The sequence below is a fragment of the Coturnix japonica genome, chromosome 5 (assembly GCF_054131305.1).
Source record: "Coturnix japonica strain WE chromosome 5, WE-NBRP24, whole genome shotgun sequence".
Lineage (NCBI taxonomy): Eukaryota > Metazoa > Chordata > Aves > Galliformes > Phasianidae > Coturnix > Coturnix japonica.
Window position 1 is genome coordinate 22883537 of NC_140667.1, and position 14075 is coordinate 22897611.

Below are 14075 nucleotides of genomic sequence, written 5' to 3' on the forward strand. Positions count from 1 at the left end.
ACATTACGTTCAAATAAAAGTTAAAAACTTTTTCACTTCAACTTTTGATAAATTTTGACACAAACAAACAACAACAACAAAAATCCAGCTTTCAACAGCCTCTACGGCCCAACCTAAATAATTCAGAGAGCTTAGCAAGAACTTGCAAATCAGTTATTTCCAGGACCAAGTCTCAAACTGCCCATTTACTGGACAAATTAAACATCTAACAGAAAAATAATGCCTAGATCTGGTTTAAATAGCTAGCATCACCTTCCATTTCTGATCCTCTCCTGCCATGTATTACTGAACTTCTTTTACACCTTATTTAATTCAACTAACTTATTTAATTTGAAAGTGCCTACTAAAATTTTACTTGTCCAGCAACCAGCACCTAATGAGGATTTGTTCCCCTTCGAATCTGGAGGAGAAATTTTTAAGATCATTTGTCATACCCAAGCACAATAGAAAACCTCAAACTGCAAGTCTTTTAGCATAGTGTATGATCTCTCATCTCTTCTGCTTCTTGTGTGGAACACCCTGTGCTTCTCTCAGTCGTGTCCATGTCCCACAGCACCCTCAAGAAGAGGTTTTCCAACTCAGAGGAATTCCTCCTTAACATACACAGGGCACTTCTATTCTCTGCCACGTTATGGTTCAGTCTTTTCTTTGCAACCAAGAAAGTGAGAAACAAATTATCTTACTTAATAAGAAAAACATCTGAATCACAAGGTCTACATACATATCTCCACCCTAAAAACACCAATTTCTTCCACGTTACCAAGGAAATGAGTACACAGTTAATCACGATTAATAAAACATAGTCCTCTCCATCTTTTCTATTGCTATCTTTGTCTGTCAGCCCTACAGACAAGAAGCTTCTGACTGCACTTCTGTACAAATTTGGGGTATGAAACGAAATAATATTCATTCTGATAACAGCGTCCTACTGAAGGGGATTTAACTGAAAAACACAGGACGTGTTGATGACTGAATTAAACTCTAGGCCTCAGAAACTGAAGATTAGAATTGCAGGCACCCAGAGGTCAGCAGATTTCTCGTCTTTTTCTCTGTGTACCCTACAGTGTTCTGTTAACATTTTGCAATAGGTTCAGTAGCTAAGTTTTCTGGGGTGTGTGTAAGAGTGCACCGCTTCCTGTGGTGACCGTTGTGTTTCCTGTTTTCTCAAGGCTGATGGAGACGAGCTGGCGCGGCTGCTGATTTTGAAACAGGGGCAGCTGCATGATAGTCTTGTGAGAGCTCAGAATGAATCACCATCCCATCCTTACAGAAAAATCCCGAATCTTTCCAGAGTTGGAACTCTAACCCTGGTGGTGTTGGGCTACCTGCTTATGTGCTGCAAAGAGAGTGGGGAATGCTCAGAATGCCAGTCAGAAGTCAAGAGAGACCACAGAGGGTCATGAGATTGGTCCAGAAATCATAAAACTTTTAGAAAAGTTTTTTTTTTCTGTGCACCGAAACACAGTCCATTCTCTGCAATAACATTTTCTTTTTTAATGTGTAAGTCATGAAGCATCACAAGACTTTAAAAAAAGCCCACAAGTCAGTAACTGTGGATGGACAGTAAGGTTGTTATTGAAACACAGAACCACCTTTACACAGACATTTGACCAAAAAACATTCAAAACACTGGAGGGTTTAAAGATACGCTAAATTCAGTTTGTTGACAGAAGAACCTATTTTGGTAAAAGACAGGCAAGGAATATAAGTTGACCAAAAAAAAAAAACCAACCCAAAAATCATTCTCTGATGTAGTATGAAGGTTGCAGAATAGATCCATCTTGTTACAACTTTCTTCAGCTGGTATTATTGAAACTTTCATATCAATATAAGACATTCCTCATGCCTATTTAAAACACAACCTGGACCATACAAACTGAAATGAATAGTTGAAGCATCTGCTTAATAGCCAAAAAACAAAACAAACAAGCAAAAACCTCACAACAAAACAAAACAAAAAAAAACCCAAAACAAACAAAAAACCCAAAACATTTAAATTCATACTGTACTTTGAGATCCAGACTCACATTGGCCCCTAGATTGTCTGGAAATTTGAGGCTAACACCTGTTAGCTAACATATGCTTGAGAAATCTTGCGGAGACAAGATGACGTGCATTTTACCATGCACTAAACTCACTGAATTAAACAGTAGCCTTTCCTCTGTGATTTAACTTATCCATCACAGCATCAGGCTTTTTTGACAAACTAACTTTCTTTAGCCTTTTCCAGTCCAGATCCAAGCTTCTCTGCCTGCTCCAAACAGTTTCACAATTACAGCCTGAATTCACTGCTGCTGTGTTCACAATCATGCCCCAAAGCAGACCAGGTCTACAACATTATGGAAATAATTACACCAAATAAAAAGAAGACAGTGAGAAAATGCAAGTCTAGAAAACCTCTCTTAACTCTGGAAGGAGCAACATCAGAAGGCAGGATTGGTGGGCCCCTTCTGGGGAGCTATGTATGGTCCTGACATTTGGGGCTAGACCAGAGAGGAACAGAGACTTCTGTTTAAACAAATAGCTTTGTTACTCCTTGAACTTGCTGTAAATCTCCTGCCTCAAAGTGATAATATGTTTAATCCAATCAATTTCCAAATGTTTATACTGTGCTGGATGCTTTTAATACACTTAAGAGAGAATGCCTTCTATATTCCCTTGCTTACAGGCTAAAACCCTTGTTCTTAACATGTCTACTTTGACCACAGATGACATTGTCTAAAATATTTCCAAATACTTTCCACTTCCTGGACCTATCCCCTTTCCTGCACTTGCCTGGTCCTCTGTTACCTTTCAATAGTGTTTTACACAAATATTTAATAGAGATTAATGTCTCCTTGCTTTATGAACTCTTGCCAGGGGCCTGCCCTGAGTCCTTTCACAGAGAAGTGAATATGAAAGAGCTTGGGTTCCTCTCTTTGCACACCATTTGTTTCACTTTCACCTGTTTTCACTCACTGGTTTAATATGAAGCTATTTGAGCTCAAGTGTTCCTGAGTTCCCAGCTCATGAGACAAAAACATTTGCTCTGTTGGAGAATGCAGAAAATAAGGACAAAGTGTTGGATATCCTGACGTTCTGGCTCAGTGTCTCTACTCTCATGTGATGGTTTCTTCAACTCCATTCTTTTCTGAAAATCTCACCAAGTTTGCTTAGCAGTATCTATACTGCATTTTGCGAAGAAAATGCTAGAATAAGAAACGGCAAATCCTAGTCTTCCCTACCATACCACTTAGAAAACTCTTCTGAGAATAATGATGAATTATTAGATGACATTTATTTTTCCTTCCTGGCTTTAAAACCAGAATTACTGCAGTTCTCAATCACATACATCATTAAATGCCCGTCACAATGCTAATTTTTTAGCTCTTGCAGGGCAATTCATTTTAACCTCATCTGAGGCGTTCACATACTTCAGAGATGGAGAGACAGGTCTTAGGGGAGCAAATCCAATGCTAAAAGTCATGGAGGATGGCAAAACAGAACACACACCAGTTTTGGATGACATGATGAATTATGCTAACTTTTGCAAAAAATATAATAGTGGTTTTTGGAACTGAACAGAAGGGATCAAATCACATCACTTTGTAGTTATTCATGTCCAGCACTGGCTTGAAAACTTCACGAGGAAACAGGCCTTCACAGACCTATGTGATAAGCCTGCCCAGTCCTTTAGAACCACATTCCACGAGTGGCAGAGTTCTTATTGACCAGAGAGGCCAGCCTGCTATGTAGAAACTGGCTATCCAAGACTGCTGTGAGTCCATTGCTAACCATCGAGTCAACTGTCAGTCTGCTAGGAAGAGTGGGGGAGGAGGGTTGCAGTTCTGTTATGAAAGTTGTTTATCCACTGATTATCAGCAGCAGGAACGTATGTGAAATAACAGCAGGTTTTTGCAGAAGGAGCCTCAAAATTGTATTATGGTTAAAGATGATGCACTGTGTCCACATTTGAAGCTCCAATATAGTGAACTGAAAACAATCTTCCTCACCTAATCTTCAAGGTCTGACAAATATATACTGATGAACACCAATGTGGACAGCACTAGCAAAGTGTGGGATGTGGAACTTCTAAGGATACCATGCACTTACACTGTTGGGCACCCTGGAAACTTACTGTTACTCACAGAGATAGGCATCAGAAGAGTCCACTCTGGACACTGCTAGTCTGCAGTCCTGTCCTTTCACATAACATTAGAGTTTTTGCTTCAGATGATCACGTTGCATGTTCATGAATACAAGCACAAGCTTATAGCTATCAGTTAGATATATCTTAGGTCTGTTAAAGAGGAAAAGTTGCGGTGACAGAATTTCCTTGAATTAACAAATTCACATTACTGCATAAAAGGAGTAGCAACATTTAGCAGTAGAGTGTTGCAAAGCCTATTTCTGGTTATTTTATGAATAGTTTTACCTGCAATTTAAGGGAACTGGACAAAGGGGGAAAATGACTGAATAAATACTCTCCTGAAATTCCTTTTATTTTCAATCAACTCCAAAGTCAGTAAACTTACTCCCCTGGAACATATACACAAAATATAAGGAATATGCAATCTCTGGATTTACTAGCATTCACAGAAGGTAAGATTTTTCTGCTGTAAGACAGAAAAATCCTCACCTGTGCAAGGCTGGTACCTATAGGTCCTGCCTGTGGTGCATGTGTATGTGTCAGAGGCCTAACATTTTTTGTTTAATAGTTGGTGTTGAGCAGACAGTGCGCCCTTTATCCCTATACAACTGAAAGAAACTTGAAGAAAGGTACAACTGTATCCTAACAGCCACATTTTTTCCATAAAAGCATCAAAACTTAGTTGGTTAAGAGCATACAACAAGGAGAAAGTGGCTTACTTACCCACAATGTGGATACTTACACACATAGACTGAAGAATCAGAACTGCAGAATTACATTGTCACTTTAAAACCACTTTAGATGTGTTGCTGATATTGATTCTAAGTGGATTCCCTAACGACAAATTAGCAGTTTCTCTACTACATCTGAGATGTAGTGCTTTGGTGTCAAGGTGAGAAAATTGTCCTTGTGTCTTTGAAAGCATACCTAGACCATCTCATGGGACTATCTGATGACCACAAAGGCACTGAGGATCTGTTCACTAATGGTGTCTCTGCAATCATAGTTTTATGACTAGCAATAGTAGCTGCATCCAGTTTTGACCTAAGAATTGACAGTACCACGAAAATGAACAAAAAAATAATTTAAGAAACTTTCTTTTCATTAAATCAGTAGGCAACTAGGAGTGACTCCTGACTTGTGTCCACTGCAAAGGAGCTAAGTGTTTTTTTCTGGATGGAAACGGAGCTACACAGTGCCTCCTCAAGTTTATACATGGTAGCCACGAGGAAAAGTAGGAATGGAAAGAAATGAGCAATGTTCTTTGATAAAGATTCTGAAGAATAATACAACTTGTTAGGCCATCATTTCATTATCAGGAGGTAACTTGTGAATGGAAACATTTTTTGCCTGTCTTGTATATTTCATATCCTTTTCAGAAAGAAAGAAAGAAAAAAGAAAGAGCACTATATATCCCACTAGGAACTCATTCCTGTTTGCTAAATATATATGGCTTTTGCACAGCACTGAAATATCTTGGTATATACAGATATTCAGGCTCTACAAACAAATGTGCTAGTTGGTTTGGCACCAAAATTCTATGATAGCAAGAATATATATATTATTACAAAGTCTGGATACATAAACAACCCTTTACAACTACATTCAGCATTCTAGCTGCCAAGGAAGTCACGGGATTCACATGTTCTACTGTTGCCCTTTGCCTCTCACTTGTAGAGGAGATTTGGCTAGTGCTGTGACCCATACTGCAACAATATAGGCTTACTGGTACAGCTAAAGCAGATTCAACATAGCTCCTCAAGAATCATATCCTCAGGAATCACGCCCAATTCTTCTAGGGCATGGCCATGGCAGACGTGTTTCTAGCATTTGCACAGCTATTGAAACAGTTTGTGGAATCTCTGTCTGGTTTTTATTTTTGGTTCTCTATGTTCAGATCAAGGGCAATGAACCTGCAGAAGGGAGGTCTCTCTGGCAGGTCTGACTTTCAAGCAGATAACTAAACAGTGTAATAAAAGATGCAGCTAACCTGTGGAATCCTAAAGATCTTCTCCTCTGCAAAATTTTCTTTTTCCTATATTCTTCTGACTAGATATACAAAAAGTTAATCCATCTCGATTAAAATACATTAACCAAAGCTGTGACACAACATAAAGAAGTGTCTAATCCATCTAATTTTTCTCATAGGCCTCTCTCCCATTTTTTTCTTTCTGCTTCCTGAGTTTGGCTTTCCAGTTACACATCACTTTTGGTGCAGTGTATCTTTTGTCACCTGGATTAACATTTGTAATAAGGCCCAACATACAGCTTAACAGGAGGCTTGTCTTCTGGCCAAAGAGCATCTGCCCAGCTATACCCCTTTTCCGAAGTGAAAGGAGTCAATCTGTGCCTCTATCCCCAGTTAAACTCTTCAAGAGCACATTTCCATAGCCCTAACGTCCAGTAGAAGATGATTCATTCAGTCGATACTGCCTCAATTTCCTGATACTACTGTCTGAAAATGAGAAACAGTATTTCACTTCCCAAAGGATAAGAGGAATAAAGTGTGGTCCATAGCCTGAAGTAGAAGGGATCACCAGGAAACATGCTCAGGAAGCTAACTCATCATACTGTACACAGGAGGAGTAAAACAGCAACAGCTGTTCTAGTCAACTTCTATTTACTGGCATGCTGTTGAGCAATGGCTTTGGTAACATGGTGTACATTCACACACACAAATTCTCACATGCATGCACAAAAACACCAAGAAGTCCCTTAGAGCTGAGAGGCAACTGCAGGTGGTGCTCAGAAAAGGAAAAATATTGTTGGTCTCTCAGTTTGTGAGGTTATCGCTGTTCTTCACAGCACCACCACCAGCAACTTAGAGCCAAATCTATTTAAAAACAGTGAAGGCAGAGAAGTGAAGTTGCCTTTGGTTGTGCTTTTTTTTCTCTTTCCCGCTGTAGCTTCCTCTTTCTCTTCACCAGCTCAGCACTGCTGGCAGCTTTTTATAAACCACGATTCCTACTGCTGTCAGCTTGTTTGGAAACTACATGGTGAGCTCAGTCCAGCAGCCCCTGCTGTGGGTTTCTGTTTAATTGCAGACCAAATTTGTTTTAAACTCTTTACCCTTCCTCACTGTTTTCATTCCAAAACATTCAAAGAGCTCTGCATATTCCTAAATACTCATCGGAAGAAGAATTTTGCAGTAAATGTATACAGTTAGCATAAATTCAAAATAGAAATGCATTCCCCCCAAAAAGTAGTAAAGAGGTACTATCCAATGCACATAGGAATGGTGGCCTCTGGAAGGTTAAACAGGGTGATCAATAGTGCAATTATTCTAGGTTGGCTGTAATCTGCAGTGATCATGCCAAGTGATACAATGATGAGAACATAATGCTGTGAAGCAATAAGAAATACTGATATCCTCACTTGTAAAGGAATCCTCTACAATACCTCAGACATCTTTAAAATTGGAGACAGTATGGATTGGTCAGTAGAGCGCAGTCTAGAAACATCACAGTTGCATAAAAAAGGAATGAAAAAGTTTCATCAAGTCATAGGATCAGGGAGAGGCTACTAGGAAAGGAGATAGAAGCAACCACAGTAAACAATAGGAGCAGGGCTGAGGAAACAATACAGGGTTGGGAGGGTGAGATACACAGCACCAGCAAATTTTGCCATTGTTCTTGTGGAGAAAAATGTGGGTAATAACTTGGGACAGATGCTTCTTAAGACAGTAGAAATCCTACATTGAGGGATGACAGCAATATCTTGGCTAGTGGAAAATGATTCTCAATATAAAAGCTATGCAAAAAAATGAAGGCAGCGAGTTCCCCCAGGTCACACAGTTCAAAAGCTTCTTCACTTGCAGATCTCTCAAATGTTCCAATGTAGATACAAACATAAACAGAACCTGACTTTTCAATTTAAGCCCACTGATCTGTTATTTTTCTCACATCCTTCAGAAATACTCTCTGGACTTTCAGAGGCCTGTATTTCAGAAGCTGAAAGGTTGGTCAAACCTGTCTGGAAAATACAGGTCTAAATATAGTACTAGTTAAACTAAATTTAACATATGTATTACTGAATTAAACAAAAATAAAATTAGTAATAATATGCTGCAACTATCAACTATGTTAAATTTAAATACACAGTCCAGTATTTGAATTAAATTTAAAACAAATGATTAAAGCTTTAGACGTACGTGAGGTCTGTGACTGAAGAAGCAAAAAACTTGAGTAAATCAAGGGCTATAGCAGTGGGAATAAGGTAACTGCAGAAAAGATGAAGTTCCATTTATCAGCAGAATGCTTATTGTCAATAATTTAACTTGTATGTTCTCACACTGTAAATAACTGCAGAATATTGAAACTGAATTGTAACTATCTCAGCCCGTTGTGTTAGCAGTCAGACACTGATAACAAGACCTTTCTCAACAAACATAGCTACTAGGAAAGTCTGTGTCCTCAGCTGGCTGGGATCCTGCAATCTGGGGATAGTCAGCTGAGTTATAAATACTCATCTGTGGCTCTGTTTTGGTGTCTACTCCTCTGTCTCCTACCATCTCCTACTCAGAAAAAGAACCATTTCCCTTTTCTTAATGACCACTGAAATAATTTAGGGAATTTCCAGCACACCGTGTGCAGATTCTGATTCACTTTAACCCCAGAAAAATGTTTAACTCCTTCTGGGAATTATTGTGAATTGATCCAGTTCTAAATGGTGAGATTCCCAAAGTTCCTCTTTCTTTTTTTCCCTTTCAGCCATACATTTGCATTTACCATCCAGATCATTCTGCTCCTCTGCACTTCTGTAATGCATGTCTTGCTTTTAAATGACATCTTCATACCCATGCACCCTGAAACTCTCCACACTGTTTATTTGATGTGATCTCCAGAGGTTTCTTCTCCTAAAATGGGAAGACAGGTTAATTATCTGAAATGAGTCTATGCATCTTGTTATACATTCCTGTAACATTCCTTAAAATGCTACAGTACTTCCACTATAACAAAACAAATCCCTCTTAATTTTTGCTTCTGTTCAGCCTCCTTCTTCTAGCACAGCTCTTCTTACTCTCACTGTTATTTGGGTCTTGTCTCTGTGCTGTCTATTGTTGACACTATGCCAATCTAAACAAGCAGGTTCTATCAAGGATGTGCAGCTTCCTCTTGCCGGACACTAGTAAGCTTCTTCGCTTTCCTTTCATTCCAGACAATCTCATCCACCAGTGGTCTGAACTATGGCAGTCTGTTCTCTCTGGGCTTTCTAGCTTCAGATGAATTTTTTCATTTTCCATTTTCTCTCCTTCTTTCAGCAGAATGGGGAATCAAAATACTGATCAAATGCACTTTTTTTTCTTGGTTGGTATTTAATTTTACACTAAATTTGTCTGAATTACCACATAAAAAAAAGTTTCAAAGTCTTTTTAAGACTCTTCACAAATCTGGACCTCCCTTAGTCTTTGTTCAATTACTGTTTTTACATTATACTTCTGGAGAAGACAACAAGCAGAAGACTTAAATACAATTCAGTACAGTCAGATACTGAACTGTAAGTATAGAAAACTGAAGACCAGTAGTTGCAGCAGTGGGAATAACAGGAGGGAGGAAAGAAACCTACCAATCTAGATATTGTTTAAAGAACAAAATAACAAAAAATACAGAGCAATACAACTGCAACCAAATAAAAACCTGTTCAACTCCTTCATCAGGCCTGCAGTCTTTAACTGGCTGATGTATCCTTTGCCAAAGCAGCAAGCAAACTGTAGCTCTAAAAAAACAAATAGCTTAAGATAGATCTACTAACCCCAAGCTGCTAACTTTTTCTATCAGAAAATCAGTGAAAGGCATCAAGATTTTACCTCCCCCTGCAAATATCAAGGCACCTGAAAAACCTCACAGTCAAGAAAGTGAAAATGATGACTGGAGAATCACTGCAATTCAATTTCTTATTGTAAAGGTCATTTAAGTTTACACAAGAAAAAAAAAAAAAAAAAAAAAAGCAGATTAATTCAAACACAATTTTTCTTACCAGTTACTTACTTCTGTAAGAAAAAAAGTCACTACAGATAATATGTCACAGAGTCTGTTATATACAAGTCTTACACACCTGTCCTAATCATATACACATAAAGCTGCAGCAAGGGGCTTGTACACATGCTCCACCTCTTACAAAGCCAAATGTCTCCTGGGAGGATGTACACAGAGTATTGGCTTTTCATGCTTCAGTTCCTCTGTTTAAACAAAATTCCGAACACAAAGTCCTTATGAAAGTGGTGGCTGAGAACAGGAACCAGGGCTGTAACCCAGAATCTACCTGAAGAGTTGGTTATTTGTGAATAGTGCTTTTCTCTTTTGATTTCCAGGAGACTAATAATTGATACAAACCCAATATAATGCAAGTGCAAAATCACAAATCCATAGATACCACCACACTCTCAAAATTGAACCTAAACAGTTACCTAAATAACCAAGTCAAAGTTCACAAAGCAAAGATATCTCTGCCACGGCTGAAGAGGGTCCCTATGGGTCCAGGGAAAGAATTCCAGAGGTGGTTCTAGATCAGCAATTTATTTCATATCATAAGTGCAGTTCTAAAATGTGCTTTTTTCTGTCTCTACATGTAAGGCCCCATCGAACCATTTTACAACTCATCTTTATAGTTTAATTTTGACTATTAAAAATCTGATTTGGAGGGATACCTCAGGGAAACTAACAGATGAATTCAAATGGAAATGAGATATTGAGCATTAGTTTCAAGGTATAACTCTATGAGGGAATATTAAACATAACTGCTTACATCTTACTAATGCAATCTAACTCTGGAACATGGACTTCAAGATTAGATGGCATTAGAGCACTCTTCCATGACAACTGCTTGAAATCATACAAATGTCTCCAGATTATAAATGAGCAAGAATATGTGAATTGAAAATCTGCTGCCTGGAGATGCAGAAAACTGCCCAACACTAACATAAAATCTTTAATCTGTTTGAATGTCCCTTAAAATCAAAATAAGTTTTTTCATACACAGTAAAAAATCAAATATAGCTGGGTTGTAAGCAGATCTTGAAGCAGTATAAATTTAAAATGGGATATTTTCTAAATTGCTGAAATTTGCTTTATGGACAGTTTGAAAGTTACTAAAATATGACAAATGAAATGTTTTTCAACATTACAAGTAATTGTGTATCATAATATGGTTAAAAAAATAATAATAATTAACAAAAGCTTTTTGAATTAATACACACCCAATTTATTCCTATTTCTTTCCAAGAAGATGATTGTCTTCATTCTGATTTGGATTTAGTCCATTCTACACATGACATTTTTTGCCAGTATTATGAAGTTAGTTAGAATTGTGATATTTTCATGACATTTTTATGACATTTCCCACTGGACACTTGCACAGATGCAGTTATATACAAGAATTCATGGAATCTGGACTGTAAGAAGCAGGAAAAATCTTTGTTCAAGTCTATCCACGATATTAAACCCATGGGGTTCAGAGTACCAAGGATCCAAAGGTGAAGCTCAACATGAGAAGAAGTAGTAAAAAATTCCTCTTAACCAGTAACTTGCAGCAGTCATTTTCTTGAGCCAACCCTTTCATTACAGAAAAATACAACAAAGGCTTCAGCTCATACCTTCATCTCAGTAGTGGTAAATGTAATGAGATTTTAAATGGAGAGGGTTGTTCTCTATAGTTCCAAACCGTACACCTTCCACAGTCAGAGAGACCCAAAGGCTCTTTCAAGAGAAGTAAGTGAGCTCTTCATTTGTCTGTATGGATACTCAGACTTCCAAGACACAACAGCTACATCACCTCTAGACGAAATAATTTCAGTGGAAAATACAGCTCCAGGAAGAATATGGATGATACAAGGGAACTGCTTGTTTAGAGGTCTTGTCTTACTGTTAGAAGCAAACAGCATCAGAATCTATGTAGACACCTGCTTCTATTAAAGGGAGAAAAATTACTTTCTGAACACCAATCAAGGTTTGAGGTAAAGGAACCTCTCTGTGATGTGGCTTCAAGATGAAATCCTTTTGCTTTGGTAGACTGTGGTTAGAAAAAGTTTTATGATTAAATGGGTAGAGGTAGAGGAGGAACTGCTTCAAAAAGCTGCACATGGTTGAGGTGACACTAACAGGAAAAATATTTCAGATTAATGATTATTAAGCATTTTCATAAACTTAAACTTCTAGTTCAGCAGAATTTTCTCCAATCCTCCAAATTCCCATAATGGAGAAAGATCTCTACCCTACTTCAAAAGCTCTTTTGAAGCAGTTCATGTCATATAGATATCAGATGTCTAGCATTCAATTGTTTGGTAACTTAAACCGTTGTTCCGGATGCAAATAATCTAATAAAGAAATGCAAGGATCTAGGTCAAAAGGCCTTCCTTTAGGAGCAAAAATATTCTGTGATGACAAACATAGGATAAAATGTCAGTTATATTCAACAGTGAGAAAGTCTATTTTGTATTTTAGTAAGAATACCACTGGTGATGTTCCCATACAGCTATAGTAGTGTAAACAAGCATTTTGTTTAACTTCTAGCATTTCCATTTATGGAGATTCTCTCCTTCCTAGGAAGGAGAAGCTTATTCAACTTCTGGACTTTCTTCTGTTCCCCAAGCTTTATAGTCTATTGTTTTGTTCTAATTCATCATACAGAGAATCAAGTTGATTATGTATGTGGATAAGCTTAACGTGTTTATGACTTGTATGTTAAACACAGTTGTCAACACTGATAATGTTGGTAATCTAGCTTTCCCTGAGCGCAGAAAGGCTGCTGCAAACTATCTACCCTTATTAGGTAACTTCCTGTGCTAAGGGGCAGTGCTGAAATACCCTCCAGTATATTAAATATAGTTACATTGCACCCTAATAGAAAACCCCCTGTGCAAAACATGACAATTTAAACCTTCCAGTAGCTGCTTAATGTATGTTTCAGCATACTGAGAATCAGATAGCATACGTCTTTGTTCTAAATAGCATTTTAAACACGCATACAGTTTCCACAATTACTTTCATTACCCTATATCCAATGAATATGTATGCTACTGTATACTGCTTTCTTTTCTGTATTGATTTAACTTTATCATTAGGACTGTAATGTTGTCACTTTCCTGTTTCCCAAGATAGATCTGACCAATTCTAAGCTTTCATCCAAAAGGAGACTTGACAATAATCTCTGAAGCAGAAATGGACCATTTATGAGCTTGTTTATTTCAAGGTTAATGCCAAGATTACATGGTGCAAACAATCTAAGAATGAAATGGTTATGTATCAACTGATGACAGTGAAATTCAGCCTTAGGCATCAAAAGTTAATCTCCCATCGTGTTTTGATCTTATCCCATTGCTAACATGGTTTGCTTGTTTGGTTCCTTAGGGTGGGGAATGAGAGGAACTTATGAGTAGCCTCTGGTTTTACCAGTGTATGAGGGAGGAAGTTGTAGTGGCTAAAACTCCCCCTCACACATAGACCCAGGTGAGTGGTGAACAGCCTACTTTCAAAAGCAGAACCTGTGGCACATGGGCACATATTGAAGGGGAACAACCCAGAGAAAGCAACTTCACTTTTCCAAAATATCAGTAACTATTTGCAAAGCAAGAAGGCATTTTGCAGAATGAGAGTTCTCCCATTGCAGCAAGGCCCCATCCTTTACGTCCTGCACTGTGACCCACTCACCCCTGCCTCTGACTGAACCTTGGTGGGAAGGGCACGTGCTCACTGTAGCCTATGCAGTGTTGAGCGAGAAAGGGGAAAGAACTTGTGCATAGAGTTTAAGCAAAATTTCTACATGCAATTTCATAATCCAGCCATTCAGATACCAATCTACAAACCTTATTCTCTACTCACTGTTAAAGGCACTCTGAGAAGTCAAGCCATTACATGGGGCATATAATGCTTTCTCCTTTCCCACTTTTTTTATCCGTGCGGTGCCTAGAAAGAAATCACAACAAGAAGACTTAGTATTTTTCTCTAAATAA

General features: G+C 38.2%; 1 protein-coding gene across 2 annotated transcripts in view; it reads right to left on the reverse strand.

The window, feature by feature from the left end:
- Positions 1–14075, reverse strand: part of SLC39A13 (solute carrier family 39 member 13) — a 72736-nt gene that overhangs the window by 34968 nt on the left and 23693 nt on the right. The window contains exon 2 of one of the 2 annotated variants that reach the window (XM_085548839.1): positions 13945–14028. The gene's annotated coding sequence lies outside the window, so the exon portion shown is untranslated. Of the gene's footprint in view, positions 1–13928; positions 14029–14075 lie in introns of both variants that reach the window. The other variant, XM_085548840.1, reaches the window with a different exon arrangement.